Source organism: Periplaneta americana, chromosome 4, assembly GCF_040183065.1.
Source record: "Periplaneta americana isolate PAMFEO1 chromosome 4, P.americana_PAMFEO1_priV1, whole genome shotgun sequence".
In the NCBI taxonomy this organism is placed as follows: Eukaryota; Metazoa; Arthropoda; class Insecta; order Blattodea; family Blattidae; genus Periplaneta; species Periplaneta americana.
In genome coordinates, this window is record NC_091120.1 from 109,470,129 (window position 1) to 109,497,099 (window position 26,971).

The 26,971-nt window shown below is 34.2% G+C and overlaps 1 long non-coding RNA gene across 1 annotated transcript in view; it reads right to left on the bottom strand.

The window, feature by feature from the left end:
* Window positions 1–11,075: 11,075 nt before the first annotated feature.
* Window positions 11,076–26,971, bottom strand: part of LOC138698859 (uncharacterized) — a 32,197-nt gene continuing 16,301 nt past the window's right edge. The window contains exons 2-3 of the long non-coding RNA XR_011331965.1: window positions 11,300–11,446; window positions 11,076–11,199 (exon numbers count right to left, since the gene is read on the bottom strand). This is a non-coding gene — a long non-coding RNA (uncharacterized lncRNA). The remainder of the gene's footprint in view (window positions 11,200–11,299; window positions 11,447–26,971) is intronic.

Sequence of the window (26,971 nt, forward strand, 5' to 3'; positions counted from 1 at the left end):
TTTGCGATTTATAGCATGTTACCACCAAAAAGTATGAATATAAAATACTATAATATTAGTTATTGTTGAGACAAAAACCATACAATTTTTTTAACTATTTTAAATGAAAAGCTTTAAAATAAATAGTTCAAATCTCATTATAAAAATACGCGCTCTCTGCAGTGTCATGCGGAGATGTGAGAGGAGCCACAATATTCTTAACAGCTGGCCTTGGGTGGTCTTGAAATAGCTATTGTCTTAAAAGCAAGAATTATACCAATCGTAACAGTAAACAGGTTAGTGTAGTGATTATGTAATATTTGTATAAAATTATTTTAGTATTCAGAGAAATACATCTTTCATATCGAGTTGTTTTCGAATTCGTGAACTATTCGCATGACGGAACTTACGAGCGTCTAGCGTTGGCCAACTACGCGCACGCTCAGCTTTCCTTGGGATGGAGCCACGCGGGGAAGAAATGCGCAATGAGAATTCTTTTCTTAATTTTATTTTCCACCCTTACCCAAAGAAACTTTTGGATCTGTAAACTGTGTTTTATTCTATATTAAATCACTCATATTGTCGTATTTTTATTTTTTAGTTATTTAGTCAAGGAAAAAATAATATACATAAATCTGCCTATTCAAGTGAATAAGAATTAAAGAAAATTCCTCTAAAGTCGTTATATTACTCTCCGAGTCTGCTTTAAAAAGAGACATGGTTGAAAATCATACCACTAAATGTGTCTGAGCAATGTTCTTCCAAAACTAAGAATTTTACGAAAGTACGATAAATTTGACGCTCTATAAAATGAAAAGTAATACTAGTTGGGTATATTTTAACCCACCATTAGGCTTGTCCAGTGAAGGCCTTTCCATAACAGAAGTACCTTTATTTCCTTTTAAATGCGAGGTAAAATTTTCTGAAATTTTTTCCGATTTCATATGGAACAGCCCGTACATGGTTTCGAGAGAGACAATGTGATGATACGCCACTCGCAACAGGTCAGAGACAAATGGAACAGAGTTTGACTCCAGTGAGTGGGAGGGTGGGAGTTGGAGAAGTTAGGAAGCAAGAGAAATGCATAGTTACCATTGAGAGCCACAATATGCTCGCGAGTCACATTTTCGTCATGGCTGTTCTACTGCATTATTTGTTAGTATTCAGTAGACTGCTCATTCTCCCGTAGCGTGGGTGGAAACGGGTCGTCCGTAGAGACATAGATGTCAAATATATAGAAATAGAATTTAGTAATGTTATCATTTTCATGTTTTTCATCCAAGAAGTTGTCAGTAAAACAGGCATCCACTTCGTTAATTTGCAGAAATGAAAACTCAAAAAAATATAACAAAAACTTTTCAGTATCGCTAAGAATAATTCAACTATCTTGCGGTACCAGTTTTGTGATAAGTTAAAGTCGCATCCATGAATTTTACTAATTTGCAAAACTTCGCGTACAGCGCTATGTATAGCCTGTTCAAAATCACTCACAAATTGTTGCAAGATAGAAAGTTAAGTCTCGTGTAGTACATAGGCTATTTCCTGAATTTGACTGAAAAAAATTATGTAATTTCCAGTTGATATATTTGAAAAACAACATATAAACCAATGGTACATAATGACCATTTTTGTATTCATGACTGCTGAATAGCTGGCAAAAGAATGCAGTGTAATATTCGAATCTACCATCTAGCGCAGCTGTCATGAGCACACTGCACCCTCGGGCTAGCGTCTCTTACTCGCGGAGAAGAGACTGCACTATGGTGCATCCGTGGCTGCTGGTGGGTATGCTCTCTACCTCTTCCTGCTGCACGACGGTGCATATCACGTTGCTCCGCTTACCCTTTACCCATTACAACGAGTGCTGACGACCACTGGTCTAGCGTATATTTTTTCGCACTCTCAAAGAAATGTCAATTTAGTGTTGCACGAAAAAAATTATCACGTTACTGACCGTGTCATTAAGAAGCAAAAATTCTTCGTTCCTGTTACTCTTAGGAGATATAGCACGAACTGCTTCGTGCACGTCAGCTGTGCTTTTTTGCAGTGGTGGCGTAACCCCTCTCTTTAAGTTGTACAAGTTCCGACGAATACGTGAGGTGTCAATAGTACTCATATTACTTTTCTCCTCATACTCAGAAACACTCTAAGTAGCCTATCACTTTCGTAGGTTTCTCTCGAAGTAATGCATCATCTTCTGTTAGTTTTTTTTTTAACATTATTACACACGATTTGGCAGTTTAAGTTCTTATCGCGTTCGTGATTTTGTTCTAAATTTGATGTCTGTAAGTCAGCGTTATAGTCAGACTCGCTATACGTTGTATACTACAACACGTTTCATTTACACAACACCAACTGCACCAACCAGATTTACTTTTATGTTTTAGTCGGAATTTGTAGCCGTCAGTGAAGATGAGACGTTTCCCCGTTTTGATTCTCCATTTCAGAAGCCATCACGTCCATGACTGCGACAACTATGAGAGTTTAGACACAAAGCAATGACTGGTTAGTGGACGTGTGTTGTGATCTATTTTGTTATGATATAGAATAGTTATTACTAGACAGTGGATGCGGGATGACTTATCGTTGAAAGCAGGTGCACATTTACTACATGTTACATTTTTTTTTTTCATTCAGGCCATTGGCTCAGCAGGTTTTAAACGTAAACATACGACATCAACGTGCTACTGTATCTCCGTACAGTCAGAAGGAAAAGAAAAATAACGTACTGTAATATTGTAGTACATACCTTACAAGTTCAGTCCTCATCATCATTCATCATTGATGCAATTACCAGAGTTGCAGTAAACGACGATATATTCTCGTAAGTTGTCGAAGCAGAATCGTCTTCGCCTATCGCTTAAATAGTTTTTGTATCGAGAGAATTTCTGAAGAATAACTATAAAATGAGGATCACTCAATTTCTTTAGAGGAATATTTGCACTGAGCATCATGTTACACGTGTCGTTTAGACCCGAACAACTAAATGATGATGATGGTGATGATGATGATAATGATGGTTCCTCAGATTTCATTTCAACGCAATTCCTGTGCGATGTACTGTTGCAATGTTTCTCTATAGCCTGGGTTGTTCTGGTTTTTATTTCAATTTTACATACATTACACGCGATATTGTCTTCGTTAATACATAAAATGTCACTCTCATACTTCTTAATAAATTGCATTTCGTATCTCTAAGCGAATTTAACGTTTTGACTTCCACATTATGAATGGATCAGGACTACACTACTCAACTCTTACTAAATACTTGAGCAGGATAACACAACTGCACACATTGCTTTGCAATGTGGACCGGGGTTCCTTCGTTATGTACTTTGCTGTACTCGCCAGGTACACAAAAGACGACGGACGACGCGGCACGTGCCATATACTCCAATATGAAGCAACTTCACTTTTCCTTAAGTCATCCCGCATCCACTGTCTGGTTATTACCAACCGTCGGCAAACCAACCTATAGATAGATTCAATATTGACAGAACAGTTGTTACCAACTGTTGGCAAACCGCACCAACCTATAGATAGATTCAATATCGACAGAACTGTTGTTTACCAACCGTTGGCAAATCGCACCAGCCTATAGATATATTCAATATCGATGGAACTCGATCGATTTTGTTTATCGTATTACTCTTGGCGCAACCTACAAATCTATTTGGCGTAATTTACAAATCTTCGTGCCGCACTCTACATAATATCTAATTTTCATTCAATTTCAAATCTAGGTTAACCGTGGCACACATTCAATACACAGGATAGTAATGTAGGCAGCAGGTAGCCTCCCCGCAGGTAACAAACCATCCTTTCTCACAACGGAAAGGTGTACTACGCTAGTTGATTCTAAACTTAAATCAGACTGAGGTATAGCTTCCTGTGAAGCTGATTTGAATAATTTGAAAGGAAAAATTGTTTCGTGGTCGAGTCTCGAACCCAGGACCTTTGGCTGAGCGAAACAGCTACCCAGTAACGTACCAGACACCGGTTCAATTTTCAAAAACGGGAAAAAGGGCTAAATTTTCCCTATTTCTGAAAATTGAAGGTAATTCAGGATAAATAGTGAATATTTTACTGGGTGGCAAGAAGGACTATTCTGAGTATAAAACAGGTGCCCTACATTCAACAGGTTTGAAGATGCAGCTGTTTAAATGTTACGTATAACAAACGTTACAAATTGCACGTAGAAAAGACAAATTACTTAATGATTATATTTATTGCTTGTTTACTTGGTATTTATAAGTTACATTTCAACAGTTCAATGCACTTTTCCGCTCTGTTCACAAACAGTAATTGTTGCTTTTCTGAGGTCCTCTTCTTCTTTCATAGGGGCAGCTCTATTCATGATGCGAGCTACCAATTTGTCCCTTGTATTTACTTTGATAGTGTAGTTATGAAAATAAAACTGGGCAATTTATAAACGAAATGAAATCCCGAGAAAATTGTCATAAAAATTGGACGTGAAGGAAATGCAAATCAAATTTAGACTAATCAAGGAGCCGAACAACATTGCATTCACTCTCCAGTATTTTTAAGTAGGCTATTTTACGACGCTGTTTCAACATCTCAGGTTATTTAGCATCTAAATGAGATCATGATGATAATTCCAATGAAATGAGCCCGGGGTCCCGCACTGATAGTTACCCAGCATTTGTTCATATTCGGCTGAGGGAAAACCCCGGAAAAACCTCAAACATGTAAATTGCCCCGACCGGAAATCGAACCCTGGCCACCGTTATTGCGGCCAGACGCGCTAACCGTTATTCCACAGGTTTGGACTAAAGTGATCTTTAATCTATATATTAATAAAAATAACAAAAAATGGAATGAAGGAACTAAATCTATACTAACAATAAATCTGTAGCCGAAATTTTTCTGGTAATTTTCGATTTTCCAAAAATAATTGGTCCTAACATATATAATTAACCACCCTGAAACCGAAAATCGCTTTTTTGAAATTTTTGTTTGTATGTCTGTCTGTCTGTCTATCTGTATGTTTGTTACCTTTTCACGCGATAATGGCTGAACGGATTTCGATGAAAATTGGAATATAAATTAAGGTCGTTGTAACTTAGATTTTAGGCTATATGGCATTCAAAATACATTACTTAAAAGGGGGGTTATAAGGGGGCCTGTATTAAATAAATCGAAATATCTCGCTTATTATTGATTTTTATGAAAAATATTACATGACAAAAGGTTCTTTAAAAATAATTTTAGATAAGGTTTGTTCCTTGAAAAATGTTGATAGAACTGATATTTAATGAGATAAATGAGTTTTAAAATTAAAATAACTGCCATCTAAGGACGTGTAATGAATTAAAAAACAAATAACTTCGTCTATAAAGGGCCTTGGACAGCAACAATCGAAAGCTATGAAAGATAGCCTACAGAGAATGTTTCTGTGATTGTATGAAGTAATATCGGAAGCTAAATTAACCGATTTGTATAATTAATTATTATTTCACCATTGGAAAGTGTAGTTTCTCTAGATGGACATAATGCTATAATGTTATTACAGTAACTTCTGATATAATATAATATAATATAATATAATATAATATAATATAATATAATATAATATAATATAATATAATATAATATAATATAATATAATATAATATGTAATATTATATAATATAATTTAAGTTATTTGAAGGGTTCAGAACCATAGTGGGCCAAGCGCCATTTACTGAATACGTAGAAAACAAGTTATTACCATAATTCAATGGAAACCTATAACAAGTAAAATGAAATATACACATTAAATCTAAATGATGTCAATCTTCATTAAGCTATGGTTGCATGTAATAAAAATTAAGAAACATCTTAAAGGAATTGTCATTGCACCAAATGGGTGTCTCTGGACCAAAATGATCGCATTTTAATTATTTGGATGCAATTTAAATTAAGTAATATATTAAACGATTTATCCTTCTATCAAACACGAATGTTCCCTGGATCAAATGTCCTATTTTAATTATGTAATTACTTTATATTTATTTCTATCGGGTGCAGCGGAGTGCACGGGTACGGCTAGTAAAGGAATAAAATTGGGTAATACAAATTACTTCAGAACATTGCTATATGTTTATGACCAGGTAATGGTATCAAGTACAGAAGACGAACTGCAGAGAATATTTTTAAATGGTATAAAATAAGCCAACAACGCTATTTTAAAATATGCATTGAAAAAAAAAACAATGTTATGGCATTCAACACCAAACAACAAATTAGATCCAAAATAGTAAAAGAAAAGAAAATCATCGAACAAATAAACCATTTTAATTACCATACCTAGGATGTGATATCTCATTTGATTATTGCAGAGATATAATGAATAAATTAGCAACATTTCAAGGAATATGTGGAAAGATAAAACGATCACTAAATAACAAAGGAATAAAAGGAACATAATTAAATTCTACAGGGTATTTCAGAATTATTTTGGCAAACCATGGTAGCATGCCCCCAAGGTTTGTCAAAGTATTTATGACACACCCTGTACAAAATATTGGCAGTGTCAGTATTACACTACATTCCTCTGACCAACTGAAAATCCAGGAGTAAAATTATACGTTTTTAGTTTTATAATTAACAGTATCATTACATAGGATAAACTTAATGCTATACATTACAACTACTTTAGATTTATTATTACAGTTAATATAAATTTCATTCACTGATACAAAACTTTCATCCTGTACTTTGTTTAATGTATATTATATTTGACTGAAGTATTGTAATTTTTCATGCACTGTTACAAACTCATGCTATAAAACTTCTTATAGGTAACGACAAATAGATGAAGGCTCATTGGAACGTCAACTAATTTGTCGTGAATTCTTTTTTATGTCCTGCAGTTTTTTCATACGAAACAAAGCAACTTATGGGAATATAGGAGAAATAAAAATTTTTTACTCCCATATGTGCTTTTGTTACTTCAATTCCTAAGCCATTATGGTGTATACGAGGTGTCATCCAAACTATCCGATAATTTTCTCGTAACCCCATTAATACTTACTTTAAATCCTAATTTCTAATCTCAAAATTGCCTCCTTGCGCATATATAGACCTACTCTACCGATTTTACCATTTTTGGCGGCGCACTCTTTTAGTCTACCGATGCTAGCATGTTCAGCACCTTCTGCGATTCTGTTCGATCTCTTCAATGGAGTCAAATCACCGACATTTCGACTTGAGTTTCATTTTAGGTAAAAGGTAGAAGTCGCAGGGATCAGATGAGGCGAACAGGGATATTTCCGGTCAGTGGTTATGTAATTTTTGCCAGGAAATTCCTCGCAAAACCCAGGTTGTATAGGCGTATTGTCAAGTGCAACATAGAGTCTATTATTTCATGTCTCAGCCAGTTTCCACCTCACATTTTCCATCATACGTTTCAAAACTTTACACAAACACTCCCTGTTGACGGAATAAGTCAAGTGTAAAGAAGAAAGCCTAACCTAGGAACTCATGACTTGTCGACTTACGAAGACGCCACTTGGCAGAGTAGTGATTGAAGGACATGCCAAGAGATAGCTATAGGTACAAGTTCGAACTACTAGTGGTTTGCGAGGAATATTCAAAATCTCTTAAACTTTTGGTAGCACTTCGTAAGTCAGTAACAAGTAATCTCTTCTCTTGAACTCTATCAGGTAAAGGAAATCCACTAATGCAATTATTATATTGCTTTTGTAGTTTTTTTTTCTTCTCTTTCTTTAGAATATTGTTGAATGTGAACATTATTTGTGTATAATTTCGTCAATCATTTCAAGTAAATTATTTCCGTAAGTGCACTTCTTTTACTTGTTACTCCTTTCGCATAAATTTCGAAGCTCCAAATTATTTTATACATGGTATATTATATTCAAGAGAAAAGGACCATGCATTAAGTGTCTATAGTATGGGAGATTAAGAAGCAAACACACATTTATCATATGTCATATTATTCTCAATGGTTTTGGAGAAAACCAATCGAAACTTTTAGGAGCCATAGAAGTGAGGGAGATAGTAATTTCAGAGATCGCTACCTATAAGTTGTATTTTGTCATTTCTCTTTATATGGCATGTTCAAAAATGCCACCTTCAATCTCGGCGCAATTTGCAAGCTCGTGTAGCCATATGCTGTGTTCCTAATTTCAGCTGGTTTGGATATTCTGTAAAATGATCATAAGGATTTTAAACGAGAGTAAGCAATTATATCCTCGTTTCTACTTTTCATTCGTAGACTTCACTTTTATTCAGCAGCCAGCCCAACAAACAATAAACAAATTACGTAAGTTCGGATGATCCCGTTGGGTAAGAAATGATGTCACCGCGACCGATTCTACGCCAAGGATAGGTTTTATTTATGTTCTGGTTCACTGGCCGGCTCGAATATGTAGGGCCCAATCTTGTCGAAAGTATATACGAGTCCGTGTTACCAAAGGAACATCCTAAACGTATTCTTATAACACAAGAGCAGATGGTAGTGGCCAACATAATAAAGGCAATAGTACAACCTAATGACGGTTTTGTTGCGTCTACATCAATGTGAGCAATTATGCGGAGGAAGAAAAGAAGAATCATGCCTGTTGTTTAAAATAGTGTTTCTCGGAAACCAGACTCGGACATATGTTTACATAATGTTTCCGTTTTAGAATCGCTCAAACTAATCGCCCCTCAATATATGATCCTTTCCTCCTGAACCATATTTTATTTCTTTATTTTTCGTTTCACCGGTCCTAAAAAAAAAGAAAGTTCTAGTTATATTTTTTGGTCCTTGTATTAAAACATATATATTTGTTTAAAAAATTATGTTTTATTAAAGAAGCTCGCAACTGCAGAGGTTACATCAGCGTCGCCGGTGTGCCGAAATTTCGTTAAGCAGGAGTTCTTTTACATGACAGTAAATCATCTGACATGAGTCTGTCTCATTTAAGCAAGCTTAAATGTAATTGACCTGTGCCCGGATCGAACCCGCGACATTGGGTACGGAAGGCAAGACTACTGACATATATACAGGGTGGAAGTGAAATAGTCTTGCAGATTTCCAAAGCGAATAGCTCATGTTTTATGTAACAAAAAATTGTAATATTAGCCTATTGGTGGAAAGTTTATAGTTAAAAAAAAATGTTTCTTCTTTTCCAAAATGTTTAATAATCTCTTATTCGGTCACTGTTAAGAGCAGGATCGTGATTTTTACCCATATCGATAGGAAATCTAATAAAGAATAATTTATCCCTCTGGCGTATTTCAATAGCGTGCACGGTTTAAGTGTAAATTTAATTAAAACACATCCTAAATTCAAACCACTGCACGAAGCGAACGTGTGGCAATGTCTTGACAGATTGGTAGCTTACGTACGGAAGCTTATCGAGTTCGTTGACCTCTTACTTATGTATACGAGTAGAGCGTTTTAGCGGCGGAATGCAGAAACTTGAAACTTAACTTTCTATTTAACTGTGCATTTAATAACATGATGTAATGTAGATTTTCTATACATTTACGTGTACCCTATCGTCTCTTTCAATCTGCAAGGTTATTTCACTTGTGTTTGTGTTTGTGTGTGTATGTGTGTGTGTGTGTGTGTGTGTGTGTGTGTAAGTTAAATCAGGTCAGACAGCTTGATGAAGTTATTTTTACTGCTTGTTCTGTATTATTGTGAAACTTGGATCTCACTTTGAGAAAAGAATAGAGGTTAAGAATATTCGAGAATAAAGTGCTTAGGAAAATATTTGAGCCCAAGAGGGTGTATATTTATATCTTTGTTGCAAGAAGGTCACTCGTTTTATTCATTACAATCAGAATCATACAAGTCCTCAGATTCTGATTCATTATTACTTCTTCATTTCTATTTTATGTTCGAAGTCTAAATTCTCTGAAACCTATGACTTCTGTCATCTGCTAAACTTTTACTGTTCGAGATAAATCAAGCATTTTATTATTAACCATTGGATCAGTATGCATTATGTATTACAGATACGTATTTACAAAAAAATTCATATCGAAAATAAAACTTAAATATTGAATACCGGTATCTTTGATTACTCACATTACTTGATACGCAGCGCTTTTCATGCAAAAATGTGATACTGTTTACCTTCATAAATACATACTGCAATTTGCTTGGACAATGCGCAATCACAACTGCTCACTGCGCAGTCCAATGTAACAGTGTTTGAATATTAGAACGTTGTTTCCGATGCATGAATAGGTACAGTACAATTATGAAAAATTTCCAGAATCTCTGATTCGTTATCCCGATTCCGGCCGACCCGGGTGGCGCAAGCCGTAGAGGCACGCAATGACTCTACGGCTTGGTCTGAAGGGTTGTGGGTTCGAGTCCCGCCTCGGGCATGGGTGTTGTGTTTGTGTTACTTTAGTAAGCAGAAATAAGAAAAATTGAAAAAAAAAAAAAAAAAAAAAATTCCGCGGTTTGATTAATCGTAAACAGCCAGTACAGATCGAACAGTGTTCTCGGCGTAGCTATGCTGGGTCTCAGTGACCCATACTAGCTCGTAAAAAATTTCGTAGGCAGTTGAGTTGAGTATGGTGCTATTTTGAAATGTTTATTACTCTGTATTTGGTTGTTGTGTAATGTTGTGGGAACTGAATACAATTTATAAGAAAAAAAGATTCATTTAAGCCAGTTATGTAAAAAGAATAGCTTCCAGATCCTGCAAGATAAAATTTCGTCGTAATTCTCCCGGGATTCACGTTTCTTCATCACAAACAATATTTAAGTTAGTAAGAAAAACACGGACACACGGTATTCTTAGACAAACAACATTCAATAAATATGCCCAATCCTGTTTGAACATAGTGTAACCTTGACACTAGATATCGTTTAGAAAATAAACTTGGCCGAGTTTCCCGCTATATTTTTAATGAAACTGACAATGATCAAACAGTGAATACTTTCGATTATCTGAAGTAATGGAGGCACCATTTCATTAATTGTAATTATTAACTAAAGTAATTGCATCAATAAATAAATTATTAAAACAACGAATTATTCTGACTGGTGGACACCAGTTATTTATCACTAACATACGTTAAAATTTATTTTCGTGCATTATTGAAAAACTGATAAAACTTACTTACTCGGGTCTGTATCATTTTTGGTAGTGAAGGTGGAAGGTTGGTTAGGCGTAGAAGTGTAGACTGCAGTGGTTCCAATGTTATGTCCCTTGGCGGTTTGTAAGTGTCACAAGAGCTCTCGAATAACTGTAAATAACAACGCACAGTCAATATCTAATTAGCATGCTAAGTCCAAGGATATAACTCAATTCTGTTGTAACAATATTCATAGCACAAAATAACTTACTCTTTCCACTTCAGCGATGGGAAGCGGCGAGGAAAATATCACAAGTGCTAAAGCGTTCAGGTGAATTTACGTCAAAAGCCATGGTGTTTTTTTTTTTTTTGTTTCGCCCAAAACGCTAGCGTCTTCAGGATTTTATAGATTACGTCTCTGTAAAAAAAGATTCAGACCAATTTCTGATACCTGAGATTGCAATTTATTATTCTACAAAATTATAAAATACCAAGTGTGTTTTACTTTAACGTTTAACATACACTGATTGCCATTGTTTTAATACTTTCCTTCATAAGTCGACGTCATTGCAGGTGCAATATTTTACCGTAATACTGATAGGTCTACGACTTTACCCGAAACTTTCCTCATCCTGTGTTGAAGAAACTAAATTTTTCTTTCTACATCTTTTCAAAGCCTTATGCAATGAAGAATCACAGTGTTGCTTAATTCAAGTGAAAATATTTGTCAGTAATTATCTCTTTGATCATTCTGTTGCACATTAATTAAGTCCATAAAATTTTTAATAGTTCCTAGAAACCTTGTTGAGTCATTTCCCCTCCCTCAAAATATTTTCACGAATTGTTATACTTGTCTGAAAATTGATTTGGAGTAGATAAGGTACATTGCCTCACAAAACTTTTGTCCTATGAAATAATCTGAAAATAAAATCTGGGGCAAATTATGTTGGCAATATGCCTACATACCCCACTCCACATTTCGTCCTGGGGGAAGGAAGGTATTTGAATTCTGAATTGCATGTATATACGTAGCTAATCGAACCAATAATAACCTCTTAGAGCAATAACGGTACATATAACCTACGGAAATAAAAACGTTGAGTCCATTTTGTAGCCTATCGAAATGTTTAAAACATGTTTTTTTTTTTTTATTTCTGTTGAGTAATATAGAACATTCTAGGAGAATTTTTCATTTCCCTGCACGTATAAATACCATGTTGGATCACAATAATATAACATCAGTTTATAATAATGGATATTAATGCTAAAGTGACAGCGCTTATTGAGGAGAGAGGAATGAGAGCTGATAGTGCTGGAGAACGCTACGCAGCGTACCCAAGAACAGCATCCCGTTGGTGGGAACAATTACAAAACGAGGTTATTTAAGAAGAAACCAGGGGAGGACGACCACGCATTTCTACTTCAAAACAAGACGCTGAATTAATTGCTACTTTTAGGCAATAACCATTCAGTACTGCTAAATTCGCGCGTTCGTGCTAACTTCCCAGAATCGAAAGAGACAGTTCTTCGTCGTATTAAGACACAGCTAACACAAAGCCAAGGTGGGCAGCTATCAAAGACATACTAAAAGATGAACATAGAATAAATCGCATCTCGTTTTGCCGAGAATATTAAGAATATGCATAGGTAAATATGACATTTACAGATGAAAAAATTTTCGCAAATACCAGCCATGGATCTCTTTTATTTAGTCCTATTCGGTCCACAGGGTTCCAGTCAGAATATGTACCAACAAGGCATCGCAGTGGACGTATTTCTGTCGCTGTTTGGGGATGGATTTCCAGGCTATGAGGAGTAACCATGTGAAAAATTGAAGAGAATTTGACTTCCCAGAAATATATCCACATACTGGAAAACATAATGCAACCCAGCGTGCGCATTGAGCAACCTGATGAAATTGTAATTTTTCAACACGACAATTCTTCACCCACACATCTTTGTTGTGTCTGAGACGTTTTCAGAAGATGATATTTCACTTGACCCCTGGGTTCCAAAATGTCCTGATCTCAAACTGTTGAAAAATGTTTGGTCTGAAGTGCAGAGCACGGTGAATGATATCCTGGATAATATAAGACCCCCAGACGTCACAATAGCTATGGGGAATACTACAGAATGCTTGGGTTATGTAGTCTCATCTGAACAGTATATAAATGAGTTTGTGTCTTCCATAAGGAGAACAGTGGACAACCTTATACGGTATGATAGTAACTGGAGTGGCTATCGATTACATTAATAAAAATTAAGTATTTCATTTATTTGCTACCACTATTCATTACAAAAGTTGCCATTCATTAACATTTACATAGGTGGAAATAATTTTGTAAAATAAATGTTATAAACCCTGTTAGAGTAGAAAGAAAACAAATAATGAAATTCATCTATATCATGCTATAACTACCTAATTTTATTTTACTTAAACTAAACATTTACATTAATTTCCTCTCCGAATAAAATGCAAAGCCTTGGCGTAGAAATGAGATTCTTGTGTCTAAATTTTGAAAAAATAATGTCATTCAACCTAATAACATGTAGAGACCCTGTGACGAAGAATTTGTCCGAGCGTACGTATTATTTTTACAAGCGGCGTCAACGAATGTTCGTACGTGGTCACACAGCACAGTTGCTAATTTCTATTGCCGTATAAGTGAACACGTCCCAAACGTCAGGAGAGTTGGACCATACTGTAAAGGAATAAACTAAAATTCTTTCTATCATTTATTATCAATCATAATACAACGCTCCCTTAAATTGACTGAGCATACTGGAATTCTTATAGCCTATTAAACTTTTTAAAGTTAAATGTATTAAGATTATGTATGCCGTCTTGTTTAGCTTATCAAAATTACATGCGATTTATTTATTCACAACATCACAACACAGAGAGCAATAACAGATGGACATTTTCGGCATGGTATGCCATTATCAGATCGTAAAAACCATCAGTAACAAGATATGAACACTTTACACTAGTTATGAGTCAAATACCATATTTATAAACATTTGCTATATAATGATTAAAATAAGTTAAATTAGTCATATAGTGTATGGTATTGAAGTTAAAACAAGTGATGTGATTGTTCATTAACATATGACATAAATATGCACAGTAGAAAACAGTGAAACATCACGAATGAATGCAAGTTTGTTGTGTGGACTGCTAGTTTCGTAATGTGAAGTAGTACAAATTCTTCCTTGGGAAGTACAGTGGTGACAAAAAAACCGGACCGACGGAATAATCAAAGTCTCCGAAATGAGCCACTGCGCATGCCACGCCCGCATTCGCAAGATAGCGAGTAATCTATTGAAATTGTTGTAGTTTCGACTGCTGATGTAGCCCATTTCGAAAGTCATTAGAAAATAAGCTGGTAAGAATTTATGTTCTAGGAATAATAAGTTAATTAAATAGTAAAATATCGCTGCAATCGAAAAGTATTGGGAATAAATTTGAATATGGGACAAAAAAAGTTTCCTTCCCAAGCAGGATTCGAATCACGAAAGTCTTAGTTACCAGTCTATCGTGCTGTCACTGTGAACAAGGCTCTGAAATCAGCTACAAGGGTCGGTCCGGTTTTTTTTTGCCACTGCTGTACATTACATGTTGCGTGTTTCAGTGAAGTCTTATGAACTACAAGTCGAACGAAAGTTATTATTGTGGAAGCCTACTGTGAGTTGATTTCGTTAAATGCAAAATAATGAAAATAATATATGTTAATTCATTATATGATCGTTAATTGTGTATGACAGAAACTTACATGTTGTGTTGGAAGCTTAGTAGTGGATGCATGGCGCGAAGCAGCTCGACTGAAAGACGCAACGAGTTTACAAAATGCGTGTGGCGTTACGAGGGAAGGGTTTGTGGAGTGGGGTGAACAATAAAAGATGGTGGGGGTATACTGAGGGAACAAAATTATTGAGGTTTGTGTTTGTAATTGATAAGTCTATATAAATTAAAAGTTAATGTTACTTATGTCCCGCCCACTATAGGAGACATAAGCCAGTTTTACACTAATCCTAAACATTTAGTATCACTTGTTGCTTGTGTAGGCAGTCTTTTACATTAGATTGCGAAAATTGATTTATAGCGCAACATTGGCAGTGATAAAAGTGTGAAATATTCTGGTGAAACGAGCGTCGAGTGACTTCCGCCGATTTTGGAATAGATACCGACGCACTTGAACTGCCAACATAGAAAACAAAAAGTCACACTCAATCGCTTTCACCTTCATCTTAACGGGGTAACAAAAGCATAAACTAACCTAACCTAATGCGTCGGTGTCTATTCCAAAATCGGCGGAAGTCGCTCAACGCTCGTTTAACCAATATTATTTCAGTGGGCGGTGGATACTCTACATTGACCAAATTAAATAGGCCTAAAGGTTTACGTGTCTTACGGAGTTGTTCATTAAGTAAAGAAGTTCCTGAGATTAATTCCTTGCGATGTAGTATTCTTCTATGGTTTCAGTTTTAGTACAGTTAATTGATCTAACGATGGATAAAGAATCATGAATGATGGTTAATTCATGACCTCTTTCTATGAGATGTTGAGCAAATTTTGATTTGTTGCGGTTGAATTTAAAGTCAGATTTATGTTCGTTATCCCGGGTACGCTACCCGAAACACATAAAACTGATGTATCAATGAGGCCAATAGTCAATAGTAAGAATACCCGTAACCATAAAATTAATAAAATGAATAAATTGTCGTTTATAGTTCCTGGGGTAGCTCAGTCGGAAGAGCATTTGTTCGCTAAGCGAAGGGTCCCGGGATCGATACTCGACCACGGAACAATTTTTCCTTGAAATTATTCAAACCTGCTTCATAGGGAGCTACTACCTGAAAGATTTGCATAATATATTCGTTACTGGAGGTACGTTAATAGGAAGCCACAATTTATGTCATACAAAATTTGTGTGAACTCAAAGTTAGCTTCAGGCGTCTTGTCAGCCCATTTGATTTGTGTGGATATAAAGGAAAAATTGTGACGTCGTGTACAGTTTCTGGGGTAGCTCAGTCGGAAGAGCATTCGTGCGCTAAGCGAAGGGTCCCGGGATCGATACCTGACCACGGAACAATTTTTATAAAATTTTCAAACCTGTTTTACAGGAAGCTACTATCTGAAAACCAGGTTTGTATTATCACATCACTTGTTTTTCACTTCAATGCCATACACTATATGACCAATTTATCTTATTTCAATCATCATGTAGCAAATGTTTATAAATATGGTATTTGATTCATAACTATTGTAAAGTGTTCATATTTTGTTATTAATGGTTTTTACCGATCTGATGATGGTATACCATGCCGAAAATGTTCATCTGTTATTGCCCCCTATGTATTGTGATGTATGTGAAAAATAAATCACATGTAATTTTAGATGAGCTAAAAAAGACGGCATACATAATCTTAATATTTATTTAATTTTAACAATTGAGCTTATCTGCCATCCCACAAAATTACTATAAAATTTTTAACTTTTTTGTTTGAAATATTTCAAAGAATAATCCTCTAAAATTAATAACATTATTTACGGTTCAGCATGTACAGACATTTTTTCCCTCGTAACAGAGCTTCATATTAAAAGATATTACATTACGTTTAATGGGTGCCGTATGAAGATCGTTAAGTGTGATGTAGTTACGTACCAATGTGGTTTCTTCATTCTTTGTGATCCATTTCCCATTGCTTTCATAGAACAGAATAAAATGGTATTGACGATTTTATCTGGATTTCAGACTTAACTGATATCAAAAATATTCACTCCGTTTTCTCCTACAGTTTTTGACTTTTTTTACAATTAATTCCTATTTGGTTCAGCTTGTCACGCACTCTGAATTAAGTACTTACGGCACCATCCACTAATGTTTTTTTTTCATCCAATTAAATCATTTTTATTTGGGGAACTTACTATACATAAAATCGAAGTAACAAGAGACGCGATCAAATGGAAAGCTAATTAATTATATTTATTAATTTCGACAAACATAATAAAATACATAGTAAGTTCTTGAGTCACACAATACTCTATAATAATCTATCTTATGTTTTTTGTCTGGGATAATTTTAAAAAGACTTTCTATTTTGAGAAGTCAGTGTAGAGACGTACTGAAATTTATTTTTCATTGAAGAAATAATCCTATCGAAATGTCCTAATCAGTATAGATCAGGCATGCCAAAACCCTGCACATTTTGCAATCACGCACATTGTGCAGTAGTCTCTGTGTGATGTGCACTTTCTATTCCCCTACCTGAAGGGAGTGAATCGCCTTGGAGGGGAACGCGACAGGGCTATACAGACCTGCAACAGCATATATTATCAGCTTTTCTTTCAGTAACGCAGGTTGAGTACGGGTGCTGATTTGGCTGTGTCTGTGAATGAGTTATAAATAAAGTGAAAAGTTCACAGATAACGAAGAAGAGAATTACGAATCATATAACATAATTGTTATAATGTTTTCCTCAGCCAACAATAATTATTTTAAAATGAAAGGCTTTTATCAGCCTATGTCGAGATAATAGTCCTGTGACAGTTTAGATCAGATTATTAAAGTTCTCAAAATATGACATTGCCAGCGCTTATTTCTTAATCAGTACTCTCATAGGAAAACGAACTTGACAATGGCGTTGTTTTGGAGTATGTACTAACACAGCCAACAAAGATTAGACGACTTACGACTTTCATTTCATAAGCTGGTAAGTGATGAGAATATAGTGAGGAATACATATTAGGCTCTTGAGGTTGTAAGGAGCGAAGGAAGCAACTATTTTCAAGGCGGAAAAATTTTCTGGAAAAATATGTAATGGTAATTTTCCATCTCAGGTCACCATATTATGCTAATATAAACCTTTAAACCTGACATTAACAGAATATTGTCGCTTCACAGCTTGTGAACTATACTTTTAATTTCTTTCAGTAACGCTTCCAACTTGTTGATACTTGCTCTCAACGTTTTCCAAATAAACTATATGTCAATTTAAATTCTAAGCTTAATTTATATAATTTATTAATATAAATGTTAATTTATATTGACATACGGCAAGGAAATTATTTCAGTGTAAAAACTTCACAATGTCCTACTACATGTAATTAATTGGGAGTATAATATTTTCTTCACCATTTGTACCAGTGGTCCCAATAAATAAAAATGCTCGACGAACAATGAAAGAGTAGGGTCTATTACTTTAAAATAATTAGTACCTACTACATACAATGAAATACTTGTTCGTTTTTTGTTGTTTCGAAATTACTGCAATATTTTTTTTCTTCAAATCTTAATATATAAAATTGAACGTGGGTATGTATGTATGTATGTATGTATGTATGTATGTATGTATGTATGTATGTATGTATGTATGTATGTATGTATGTATGTATGTATGTATGTATGTATGTATGTGTGTATGTTCTCTATACAAATCTACACGCTTTGACCGATATGTGCCAAACTTTGCACATTTAACCTTCATAACCAGGAGAAGAACATAGACTACATTAAAATTGTGCAAATGGAAGTTAAACTAATTAAAAATATAAAAAATAAAAATAAATACGGTCAAACATTCATGTGTGATACTAAAATACAATCTTCTACAGTCAATTGTTTTTTTTTTTTATTATTGTCTGTTGTATTCAACATCGACTTTCACGAGACCATGGAAATTTTAACACGAAATTAAATTACATTGTTGTTACAGATCATGAAGGCTAAAACTAGGTAACTTATGCAATAAGTATCTTTACGCAGTCTAGGACCGTATTATGAATTCCTCGATGCAATTTTGTAGATAGTGAGCAAACTGTCTAGAATTCTTTGAAACTACGAGGATTGCTACCACATAATTTACTTAATATTGAATAACCAATAGTACTAATGCGAAATATTGACCCACTAAAATTATGCACGAATAAGAATTGGTGTGAAAAACTCATACGAAACGTAATAGAATTGGCAATATTAACTGCAAAAATAAAAGAAGATGTTTTTATTCCACGCATTGCTAGGATACTCATTCAATTTTAAGCAACTGCAATTTCAATGCCACTAGCATTTGTAATGGCCATATTAAAATGAAGCTCAAGGACAGTCGTTCAAAGTTGCAGACATTAATTAAAAAACTGCGTGTTTTTCTCATCATCGCTTTATTTTATACAAAGAAGTGGGGGGAAAAGATTTTACACATATCAATAAGCAATTCAATGATACTTTTGCCATGTATGTGAATGTATATAAGCCCACTGAAAATAGCACTGTATTAATTCTCAAAATATTGTTGTTCACGTCCGAAAAGTGTTGCTGCGAAATTATATCTGTATAATAAATGTAGTATGTTAAGCGTTGTGGAAATAAAAATCTCTTAATTTCTAAAATACCGGTAGGCCTATACGTTTCTCAGAATATTAGTCTTTATGTTAAAAAACGACATTGCGAGTTTATATTGTATCTGTATTCTGTGTATAAAATTAGAATCAATGTAATATGTACTGAATTTATGAGATATAGTTTCAAGTTATATTAAAAAAAAACTGGGTAGGCCTATGGTATAAGTGGGTGTACAGCGGTCAAGAGGTAAAAAATCTTCCAATATAAATTAAATTATACAGTATATGTATATATTGGTTCGATGCTGAAACTGATCAGAAAGAGGAGAAGGAATTATATTTTCGTTGGGTTTTACTTTGTTTATAGTTTGATTTTTCTATTACTTTATTTGTATTTCTGGTGGTGTGGAAGAGAAAGCCTAATGGCCTTAACTACACCAGAATAAATAAATAAATAAATAAATAAATAAATAAATAAATAAATAAATAAATAAATAAATAAATAAATAAATAAATAAATAAATAAATAAATAAATAAATAAATAAATAAATAAACACAAATGAATAAAACAAATAAATAAATAAGTAACAACAAATAAATACATAAAAACAAATAACTATATAAATTTAAAACAACAGTTTAACGTCAGGCACATGATGAAATGTTTTCTTTTCGGTGCATGATTTACAACCCTGAGTTAATCCTGGAAGACATTTGGCTAAGGAGTTCATTAATTCTTGTAAGTGACGTTAAGTAAAGATTCATCTTTATGGGCGAGGAAAGCTTAGTAAAGAAATTCGTTTTGGTTGTCTGTAGTTAGGTTTCCGAGATTTCCGAAAATGTAATAACCAGTTTAATTAAAAATAGAAGCAGAAAGGTAAACCCGGGCAATGCCGGGTACTTTCAGCTAGTACTATATAAAAATGAGATTTATAAATTATGCTTTACAAAACACTATTTTGTGAAATATAACTGAGTAAGCCTCCAGTTTCTAGTATTACAACTGTCAAGTATAGACACTGATAATAACCGTGTTTTTTTTTTCCTTTTGCTAAGTGTGTTTATAATGTCTAAATGCCTATTTAATCCAACCCTAGAAGAGCAGAATAGATTATTGTACAACCCTCCAGCTAAGAAAGGGTAAGAGCAACGCTCGAATGATACAGTGTGCACAGAGCGGCGATCCGCGCACAAAACTGCACATTTAGAGTCTGATTTCTGGCATGCCTGGTATAGATTAATATATTTCCTTAACTCCTTCATTCACTGCATCATCTACAGAGAACAGCAACTTCAATACCGCTTCATGGACAATGAGTTGTTGAGAGCGAGTCCTCTCAAGAGCACAGTTCATATCTGGAAATTCAGGCATCATGCTATAAAAATGAGTCTATGGGCAATTCACAAAAACTTAAAAGGAGTCAAGAACAAACAATTAGACTTTTCCAAACAAAACCGTAATTTTGCGACTGAATGGGTTGCTCAGAAATTATGTTCTTTTTTGTTGTAGAAAAATAATAGAAAAACATTATTATCATGAAATGTTTATACTGACCACTTTATCTTTAGTTCTTTATTCATTTTTATTGCTTTAAATGCTATAAACTCCTTTAATAAATTATCAAAATTCAAGGTCACAAATATCGCAACATAATTATTACGGTAGACATATTAAGTACTTATGCATACTCAAATATGATCTAATCATAAACGAGTGACATTCATTTGGGATATCAATGTAAGAATTCAAAATGATATCGGGCATTATTTTTGTACATAAACGTTTTCTATGTCATATTTAACGCTTTACGTTTCACTTTAAAGGGACAGTTTGGTGAAAATATTAAATTCTATAGTTATTTCAGATACGCATTTGAAACATCGTTGTATCTATGTTATGCCAATCTACGATAAAATTGGGAGGCTGTATTTTGAATAGTTCCTAGGCGGGCGGGCGGGCTCATTTTGCTGATGTTCCAATTTCCTCATCACATTTTTGGAATTCTCAGTTCTCCTAGCCTTGGACACGGACGTTCGGTTCTTGTCTCGTTGAACACTGATTTTCCTCGCATTTTCACTGATCTCTTCTGATTTCCAAACTTCACACTTCATTCCTCATATTGAATTGGCTTGCTGCTGTTACAACAGCATAGTACAATATTTTTGAATACATTTCTTTGTTTACTGCTAAACAGAAGAATCATATATTGTAAAATGGAAGAAATTGTAGAATAATTTTTTATGGAACTATTTTATACATAAATACACACTTTGAGAAAGATATTACATTAAAATATTTCAAATAGGAGGGCATAGGAAAATAATTTCCCAGAACAAATGTTGTAGCTTCATTAAGAGGGGCACTGTGCATAGTGATTTGAAAATGGTGACTAAGGACCTTTCAACATTCCCAATATGAAAAATAGCCACAGGTCATGGAAAATAGAAGTCAGGAGATTCCTAAATTGAAATAAAATATTTTTTTCGTTTTTTTTTATCACACTATCCTCTTAAAATTTATTTTTTTGTGCAACAGAATTATAAACAACCTTTATCCATGACCATAATGAAAAACATGCCTTTACTAAATACTTTTGCGTTTGTAAAGTAGGATTTTATTCAACATTACTTTATTTCACTAGTGACTTTACCTCACAGTTTAGTATTTTCCTAGTACCCGGGTACACACGTATACTTTTCCATTGAACTATTACTCAAGAAGTTAATATATTAAAAAGGGTCAGCTGTTTGAAGAAAATTTCCACATCTCGTCTGGAAATGAAATAGCTGGTTTGCAAAAAGGTGACTTCATTCGCTATCTAGGAGTCAATTTTTATGATGAGATTAATTTTGATCCTCTTTCAACATTGTCTAAACTAAGAACAAATGTAGAATTGCTTATTTCTTCACCACACTTACAAGCGGATCAAAAATACAACATCATTAACACCTCAATCTGCCCTAGTCTAATATATCCATTTCAGACAGTGCCTCCAAAAAAACTTTCTAATAAATTCATAGTGGATGCAGATATTATGATAAGGGGTGTGCTGAAAGAAATACTGCAACTGCCTAATGACCTTCCTACAGATATGTTGTATACAGACACAAAATTCAAGGGATTAGGTTTATTCTGTTCAGCATGGGAATTACACTTACGAAATATAAACGCATGTAAGATATTGCTTAAATCCAATAATTCCTTCCTACATGCTCCAAGGAAATTATCCCAAGAAATACATCCAGTATCACAGCACTCAATATCACCGAATCAGCAAATATTTTGGACAAGTACGGCACTGTAGATACGCGAAAGGTACGGCAAGTATTAAGAGAAAAAGCTTTTGAGAACTGGAGCCAGAAAAAAACATAAAGGCAAAGGCGTGCTCTTATACCAACAATATACCCCGTCCAATAAGTGGATCCGGAATCACAAGGGTCTTTCCTGTAGTGAGTGGAGGGAAGCAATCAAGATGAATGCGAACGTGTCAGCTGTGCGTAGTGTACCTGGCAGGTCTTCGGGCAGTAACCTCTGTCGACGTTGCGAAAGGGAGGTTGAAACCCTTGCCCATGTCCTGGGGGCCTGTCCACATGGTGAACTTCTACGAAATACGCGGCATCATACAGTAAGATCTATAATAGCAAGTGCCTTAAGGAACAAAGGTTATTCAGTATATGAAGAAGTACACGGCATATCCAGTGAAGGCAGTAATCGAAGAATTGACATAATTGCATTTAAACTTCCCTCTCTTGAAGGTTACATCATAGACCCTACTGTGAGATTCGAATCGCACGAACACCAGCCAGAAGAAGTACTCGAGGAAAAAAGGAATATATATGAACCTTCCATCAGTTTTTATAAGGACAAATACCATCTGGAATCCATCGTCATTACGGGACTAATGATAGGAGGCCGTGGGACCATACCCCGGTTCCTAGTCGACTTCTGTATATCTTTTGGCCTGCATAAAAGTATTTTAAGAGATCTAACAATTGCAGCATTCAAAGGCTCAATAGCTATTTTCAGGCATCATACATATGGACCATGACTAATTCGCATCTTCTTGACGTTACTTCGTTTAACATCATGTGTTTCAATATAATTCAAATTCTTTCTTTTTCACTCTAACAACAATTTATCACTAAGCCTCAAGGCTTTTACTCTATTGTATCATGGTACTCTTTGTCGACGGCAACCTGTAGTGGTTACAGGAAGAAATTAAATTAAATTAAATTAAATTAAATTAAATTAATACACTCAATCTCCTTCACTTTTCTCTATCTGCTACGTCGTAATTTGTACATTACATCCATATCTAATATGCATCTTTCTAAAATTTTGTAATAATTTACCTTTTGGGATGCGAAGAGACTTGAATCTGACAAAGTGGGTTTATAGGATTTTAAAACAACACGCGTTAGCCAACTGAGCTAAACAGACACGATGATTAATTAAGTTTTAATATTCCTCTTAAGTTTACAGAAGTAAAATGTGAAATTATTTTAATCACAATAGTCCCGTGAACACTTCTAAATAATCCCTAAAAGTTCAAAAAAGACGAAAATACACGTTTAAAATGAAAAAATATATATATTAAAATTATATAATTAATTATAATTTGTTATTTATCCAACGCCTTAGACACCATTCTTTACTAATCATGGCCTCCTACATCATGACCTACCTAGTACACGTATTGATTCTAAAATCCATGCCATGGTATGTGATTACATGAGGACTTATTTTCAACATATTTTCTTTTATAAAACATCGGCTGACGCCTCGTGCTTAAATCTTTCCACTCGTGCAATAAAGATGTACTTACCTCACAAGTACCATAAATAACTATTATCGTTAGTGAAAATGTGCATAATATTCCACATTGTTTTACCAGAGCCGTAAAATATTACCATGCCAACTAAAACGTCATGACTTCTATTGTGACGGCATAACTTGTGCCATAAAGTTAATATTATGAAACGATTTGACATGCTATAATATTTAATACATCATTGTTGCAATAGCAAACTTTTTCTACATAGACCATGATATCGAACTACCCATCATTGTTATTTCTTTATTAATATTTTACAATGCTGTCGTAAAAAAATATGACACACGTTTAAAATGTTATACAGTTAATGCATTTATCAAAAGTAGCAAACTTGCTTCGCTCGTTCCCAAAAAATTGAGTCATCCCATTAAGTATAACATTATAAACTTGTTTCATAATATATTATTATCGATTACATTAGAGACAATAATACGCTTGTACCAGAAATACAGTTATAGTAACTTATATAATACAAAATTTCCTTCAAGAAATTTAGTCCTTAGAACGAGAAATACTTTATTAACAAGGAACTCAAATTAAATAAATCACTTCCCTTTCTTCCAAATTTCTTAGATTTGTCGTTGCATATTTATTTTATGTTATAAGACAAAAATAAGTACTCAAAAATACAAGTCAATTCGATATAATATCAAGTTATTTAATTTTTGTCATTTTTTTAACTACTTAACTATAGACAAAGATCGTGTAGCAAAAAAAGCTGATAGAAAGAGATGGTGATACGAAGTACTAAAATTTAAGAGTAACAGGCCTTATGCCCACCGCTGTGGAGTAACGGTTAGCACGTCTGACTGTGAAACTAATGGGCTCGGGTTCAAACCCTAGATAACCATAGCAGTTGATAAAGCGTTGTAAAGCAATCCACTAAAAAAGCATCGAAGTAGCAGGAACAGTAGACGAACTAGCATCGGGAATAACTATAACAGAAGAAACATTATCATTAGCGCAAATGTTATTAGTAATAAAAGCATTGGTAGTAGGAATATCGTTGTTAGCAGAAATAATATTAGTATTATTATTAGAAGAAATTATTATCATTGATATTATTAAGTGCAGATAATAGTATTGATTACAAAGTATTAACTGTAGGAGAATTAATAGTAATTTTATCATAAATAATGATGGTAGCAGAAATAATGTAATAGAAAAGGCAGTAAAATAATAATAAAATAATTCATTATATTGGAGGCAGAAATATTATTAATAGTAAAACAGTATTTTTTTAAATATTACAGTAAGAATTAATAGCTATAGCAACAAGAATTTAGTCTGTACCAGAATTAGAGTTAGAATCTGTAATAATTTACAGGCAGACATACCAGTAGCAAAATTTTAACATATTCAAATGATATTACTAGCAATAAAATCAGTTCAGATATATTATTAAACTATCACAAATATGATTAATAAAAGATAAAATATTAAGGAACACCGAGATGAAATTTCAATTTTCTAAACTAGGCCTATTAAAATTTTATGAAAATTTGTAGTTATTATATCGAATAGCCTATATATAGTCTCTTAACGAAATTTCATGTAATTTGATTAAGAAATTTGTCAATTATTAACAATTTGTAAATTGCAATAGCATTTTTGAAAACCGTTACTCTTCCCAAATAATTATTTAATTTTTTTTTCTAAAATTGTGTCTATATAATTGTCAGGCGCTCAGAAAAAAATTGCTGCTCTCAAAGGTATCCATTTAATTTAGGCTACTCAAAAATATGAAAATATATTATTCGAATATAAAATTTCCAAAGAATTATAAGTGTTTAAACTATAACCTGTAAAAATGAAATATGGCATCTGAAGGAAGTCTGATAGTAATTAACATTATCGAGACTACATTCAAGAACATTCACAAAAATTATGCAACTACAACAACATTTGTAGGAAGAGTAGTATTTTAAATGAAGAAAAATGTATAATCAATCTAATCCGAGAAAAATTAGTTTAAAAGTTTGGATCTATAAAGACAAAAATAAACAAATGCCGTTTCTGCGAAGTCTTATCACAATAGACAGCCCTATGGACATGAAAATTGTCTATTTTAGTCCATATGCAATTTTTGTTATTAAAAGAACGAAGGATCCTAATTTTTTGAGCAAAAATTACAAAATTTCAACTCGGGTATTTAATTATAGCTATTATAATATAATGGCATGGAAGAAGTTCTGGTCTCTAAAGTTCATACTTACAGACAAATTCCAGAGGCTAAGCTTAAAGGTTGAGACGCTGGAAAAATGTGTATTACCTGTCCTACTGTATGGATGCCAAACCTGGTCCCTAACATCAAAACAGAGGCGTATGCTTCAAACCTGCCTACGCAGTATGGAAAGAAAAATCCTGCAACTTTCTCTGAGGAACAAAGTCAGGAACGAGGAGCTACGTAACCGTACCGGCATGAAAGACGTCCTAAACACCGCAGAAAGCCTGAAGTGGAAAGGGGGACGGCACGTGGTAAGGATGGACCACAGACATGGACGCACAGACTCACATTGTGGGATCCCAGGATCGGCAGAAGAAGAGTGGGACGCCAGACCACTAGATGGGCCGATTTCTTCAAGAAGAAGGCAGGACCACATTGGACGAGCAGTACAAGAGACAGACAGCTATGGAGAAATCTAGAAGCCACCGTCCTCAGTGTGTAATGTGGTGCGAATCTTACAAGTGCATATAGTGTTTGTGAACATAGAACACTCCTTAGGATCGGCTCACCTAACGAGTGAAGTCTACTGAGCCAAGCCC